We start from the raw sequence: 6,000 nt of genomic DNA, 5'->3' as shown, positions 1-6,000 counted from the left end.
TATTTAGGTTAGGGTGGCATGACAGAGCCGCTTTAATCTATAACCAGTTTGGTTAATCCCAACAGTATAAGTCTTCTTGGGGAGAAAATGTATGTCTAAAATACAGAGAGTATGATTGAAACTATTACTTTGCATTGATTCATTCCATTACTATGGAGGAAAAATAATATTTTCACCAGGAGATGGCAGTAAAGAGATAAAATGCAAGCTTGACCTGAATTACAAATTGAAAATCACTCCGGAAAGTTGGTTCAGTCTTTTGTCTTTTGCACTGGAACTATCATAAAACCACAGGATCTTGTTCGTCAGCTTAATGAGGAGACGGGCTCTTTAAAAGCTGCTGTCTCATGCTCAGTACAACCACTAGCTCTTGGAAAAACACAACATTGATTACATTTTATTTAGCTCAGAGCTACTGCAGAGGAAACATTCAACATCTGTATTTAGCCATAACACAGCGCCACGGTAAGTGCACTCAGTGACAAATGGTAAGAAGATTCCCTATTGTTATGCTTTTAAGTTCTGTAAATTGAGGTACTAAATAGTTTATTCAAACATTAAATTGTATCATTCCATTATGTTTACATGCATGGTATGCTGCAGTGCTATAATTTGTACTAAATTGTAAATCAGTGCATCCCAAAGGCCCAGGTTTTATCAATCTTATAGTTGGCATAGAAGGCATTTGTCTTGAAACACGTCAAAAATGAATGGAAATTGATTTGGGAGCAACTGTTAAACAAAATGCCGACTTTTGTACCAAGCTGTGCAATTTGGGGTGAAGGCAAATACTGTACGAATAGAATACAAACTGTCCACAGTGGTTTAGCTAAATTTACTTGCAGATTTGGAAAATATGTAGTTTGGTTTAATTTAATGAGCAGATTGTGTGGCTATTAGCCTACTGAGCAGTTATTTGGATATAACAAAACGTATTAGTTTTTAATGTTAATGGGTTTCTGTCTGTACAACCAGGAGACTGTTTTGAGCAGTTGTGAAAACATGAATACTTTAATTCACATAACATGCAGAAAATGAACTGTGGTAACTTTGCTAACCAGTGCCCAGTTCAATTTCAGAGCTGGTTAAACTTGTTTGAGACTTCTGCAGGAGTCCAAATTCTCCTTTCTAGCTCCCAAATGTTATGCTATTTGTTCTATTTCTATTCCTTCTTCCTTACTCCATCACTGCTCCTCATCTGTTTTTTAATATATACCTGCTTTTTCTTCCCTGTGTTGCCTTAAAGGAGGACACTGATTCAACCAAACAGTGTCCCATTCCTTGGGATCACATGTGCGATTCAACGATCTGTTAATGTCATCCATGACATCAAATGATCCTTTAACACCATGAATGTTCATTATGCACGTTCATGGTTGTCACTCCCCCTAGGTGATGAATGTTGCCTAGATGTCACCATTATAAGTCATTTCAGCTTACCAGACCACTAGTCATTCAGGCAGACTATTGGGCCACTAGGGGTTCAAACAGGCAAATGGACTACCAGAGAATCAGGCATTAGAGCCCTCCTCCTTGTACAAAGGATAAGCAGTAGGGAGGGTGCAGTAAAAAACTCACCCTGCAAAAACACACTTACTTCACCACAGTCATCCTGTTATACAAACCTACACACAGAGACCCTGTCACACTCATACCCGAACAGTCATTCTACCACACTCACTACCCCCCACACACAGTCATCATGTCACCCACAGCACCATTACACAATCACATTGTCACATTCAGCCACCACGCAAAATGCCACTGTCATAGCCCACACAGAGATTCACCCTGTCACATTAACCGCCAAACATAGTTACTCTGAAAGAGGAGACTGGCCGAATAATTGGTCCCAAAGGACAGAACAGGGGGTAACCCTACGTAGTTAGGAGGAAAACAAGAAGAGAACGGAATCTGTCCTATAGTATATGGAGAAATACACCATATGTCATAACATTGTTATGACATATGGTGTATTTCTCCATATACTATAGGACAGATTCCGTTCTCTTCTTGTTTTCCTAGTTACTCTGAAACGCTCATGCTTTGCAATCACCCTGTCACATTCATCCTCCCACACACAGTCACTCTCAGAACATGCATTTCTAAGCAGTGGTTAGACTAAAACATATACAAAGTACAGTAAAAGGAACAGCACACACACAAACAAATATACAGCTTTACATTTAACAAGGCTACTTAAAATCATCTATCTTAGCAAATAAATATGGAGATTCAGTTCCACCATATGGCCATGTTGTGTTAAGCCCACCACTGCGTCACAGTAGCCCAATATTAGTGGGTCCTACATTCATTTTTACATAGGATATTTATATGCTAACTAGCAATACTTACTTGCAGTATAGTAAATGCCGGACACAGATCCAATCGGAGTAGCAGAGTACAGGAACAATAAAAGGACTATAAATAAAATCAAGAAACAGTCCGAAAAAGTTCAATATCCAACGCGTTTCGTCCGTAGTAAATGGAGGACTTCTTCAGGGATATGAGTAGATTCGAGTATGTGGGAACTTTTATATCCAATTCAATCTTCCTTGATGCCGTTCACCGGCAGCGTGTGTTCCACACTGGAACGCAGAATTGTACTTCCTGTGACGTCCATCCGTCTGAATTGCGCATGCGTGATCGGAAAAAGAGTTCTAAACATGTTGAAAGAACCGATACCTAAATGCGCATGCGTGGAAATCTAAATGATAGAGAAAAATGTATACACCAGGCGAAATGTCGCCAAAGAGATTAATGAAGAATAAAGACCAACGAAAAACGGCAAATAATCGCCGCGAGATACAATGGTAAAAAGACAATAAAAATATATACTAGTAGTATACAAGAATATGGATCAGCAAGCAAAAGGGCAGACACATGGGGCATGGAAATCCTAATGCCCCAAATGGATGCCATAACGCCAATCACCACATTGGTGTATAGATAAGATACAATGCTCCTAAAAGTAGCATAGTACAGAACTTAAAATAACCCATAGAAATAACAATATGCTGAAAGCTATTATATGGATATATATAACAGGGTAGACCAACCAGAATTGACAATAACCACAATCCCAAGGTACATTAATAATGACCTAAAAAGGCCATGAAAACAAATTAAAAATAAATAATAATATTTAAAAACCAAGAAACATAAAACATAAGATGAGAGAAAAAAGGAATACCCAGAATACTACATATATGATAGCTGAATCAGATTAAATTAACCCTGCCAAGTCTATTTCAGCATTTAGACCATAATGCAGTGTTTTAAGGGTGTAAATCCAAAACGCTTCCTGGCGTATTAATTCTTGTAGTTTGTCTCCTCCTCTACATCCTAATGTGATGTGTTCTATACCAAACACTTGTAGTTGTTCCCATTGGAAAAGGGGACAAGTACTGCAATGTTTTGACACGCTATGATCTAATATACTTTTTTTAATATTATTAAAATGCTCCAAAAGTCTAATATGGAGCTTCCTAGTGGTGCGGCCTACATATTGGGCTCCACATCCACATTGAAGTAAATAAATGACAAAAGTGGTGGAACATTGAATATGTTTCTTAATTACGTAAGTTTTTTTAGTTTGAGTACTCGTAAAGCTGGTTATTTTCCTTTTTTGATATTTACATGTGGAACAATGGCCACAACAATAGAAGCCCTTTAGAGGTTGGAGAAAAGAGCTACTAGGAGTAGGTACAGACTGTATAGGAAGAAGGCTGGGGGCCAGTTTATTTTTGAGGTTAGATGCTCGTTTGTAGATAATTTTAGGTCTATTTGGAATGATCTCCTTAAGTACACTATCTCTTTGCAAGATATACCAATATTTGTTTAAAATTTTTTGAATCTTTTTTGCATGATGATTATACTGGGTAATAAAAGCGAATTGGAAATCGTTCTTCTGTGATCCTGAACCATTGTCAAATCGCTTTTTATTTTTATTCCTATTTGTCAAAAATTGTGTTCTATCTGTGTCCAGTATGTTCTGTATATCTGAATCAATTTGAACTTGGTTATAACCTTTCTCCAAATATCGTGTCTTGATCAACTGGGCTTGTTGTAAAAAAGTAGAATCGTCTGAACAATTTCGTCTAAGACAAATTAGTTGGCTTCTAGGTATATTTGAAAGCCAAGGAGGGTGATGAGCACTAGACAGATCTATTGCGGTGTTACAGTCTGTTGGTTTGAAAAATGTTTTCGTTTTGAGTTGGTTGTTTTCTATATAGATAGAAAGATCCAAAAAATCCAGTGAAGTTGGGCTGGTATTATGGGTGAATTTGAGATTATAATTATTAGAATTAACAAATTCAAAAAACATTTCCAGACTTGCAGCAGAACCTTCCCATACCAACAACACATCATCTATGTAGCGTCGCCATAGGACCAAACTGCCCCCAGAATGGGCACCCAGCCGAATATGACGCTGTTCCCAGTGGGAGACGTATATGTTGGCAAAACTGGGGGCAAATTTGGTACCCATGGCGACGCCACACTTCTGTAAAAAATATTGGCCACTAAACCAAAAAAAATTCTTTGTCAATACAAATGAGATACATTGCATCAGAAATTCGATTTGAGTCAATGGAAGAAATTGATGGTGTTCAAGTGTGTCCTGTATGGCAGAAGTGCCTTTCTCATGCGGGATATTTGAATAGAGAGCAGTGATGTCGGCCGTAGCCAAAATATATGTAGACTTCCATGGCATGTTGTTAATATCTTGCAAAATGTGCCTGGTATCTCCAATATAGGAATAACTCAGTGGGACATAAGGTTGTAAAAAAAAGTCGATGTACTCGGACAAATTGCATGACAAAGAGGAAATACCACTCACTATAGGGCGGCCAGGAGGTTTATGGAGATTTTTGTGAATCTTGGGCAAAAAATAAAAGGTGGCAGTTTTGCATTTAGGGTTAAAAATAAAATCATACTCCTTTTTATTTAAAATCCCTTTTTCTAAGCCCAGATCAAGAAGTTCTTTCAAAACTTGCAAAAACATAGGGGTGGGATTACATGATAGAATCTCATATGTATTTAGATCATAAAGGATATTATAAGCCTCCTCCATATAATAGGATCTGTCCATAATGACTGTACCTCCCCCTTTATCCGCCTCTTTTATCACTATGTTGGGATTCTCAATGAGAGTTTTTAGAGCTGATCTTTCTTTTTTGTTTAGATTAGAATGGTATTTAAGGTCATTTAATTTGTCTAGATCTGCTTGAACTAATTCATTGAAGATGTCTAAGTATTTACTTTTAGCAGACCAGGGATAGAAATGTGATTTAGGTTTGAAAGGGGTGTGCGTGATCCCTCCTCTAGATTCTGGATCATCTAGCGGTTCCTCCTGTATATCAAACTGTATTGGTAAAATTGTCTGGGTATTATCAGTGTCCCTATTATGGAAGAATCTTTTAATGGTTAATTTTTTAAGAAATTTCTGGTTATCAAGATATAAATTGAAAGAATTTAGGTTGGATGCAGGAGCAAACTTCAATCCCTTCTTAAGGAGTGAAAGTTCATCTGATGTGAAATTAACCTGGGACAGATTAAAAATACCTTCGTTTTTTTCTAATTCTGTCTGTATGGCAGATGTACTGATGTACTCTGTTCCTCCTCTACCTCTGAGTGCGGTCTTTTTTTTATTGGAGATCTTAGTGTTTGGAATCTGTTGTGAGTTGGGAGTGTATAATTTCGATCTGACCTTGGGTCTCGCCCCTTGTCTAAAAAAATCTCTTGATTGTCACTTCTGGAAAAGGAATTGCTAGACGAACATGGTGGACTATGTTTCTTGGAGACAGATTTGGAATACGAATTAGAATTAGAATATGAATTAGAATTAGAATTGGAATTGGAATAAGAATTGAATTCGAGTTCGAGTATGAATTAAATTTGGAATATGAATTGGAGTTAGAGTTAAAATGGTCTCCAGAATTGGAGTTAGAATTGGAATTGGAAGTAGCATAATGTTTACGATTAAAGGAATTAGAATTG

General features: G+C 37.3%; 1 protein-coding gene across 1 annotated transcript in view; it reads left to right on the top strand.

Annotated features, from left to right (window-relative positions):
- Positions 1-421: 421 nt before the first annotated feature.
- Positions 422-6,000, top strand: part of LOC134602671 (tetraspanin-11-like) — a 235,443-nt gene continuing 229,864 nt past the window's right edge. Inside the window, exon 1 of the mRNA XM_063447794.1 lies at positions 422-465. The gene's annotated coding sequence lies outside the window, so the exon portion shown is untranslated. The remainder of the gene's footprint in view (positions 466-6,000) is intronic.

Source organism: Pelobates fuscus, chromosome 3, assembly GCF_036172605.1.
Source record: "Pelobates fuscus isolate aPelFus1 chromosome 3, aPelFus1.pri, whole genome shotgun sequence".
Lineage (NCBI taxonomy): Eukaryota > Metazoa > Chordata > Amphibia > Anura > Pelobatidae > Pelobates > Pelobates fuscus.
The sequence above is the reverse complement of the archived record's forward strand: the minus strand, read 5'-3'. Positions and strand labels throughout refer to the sequence as shown.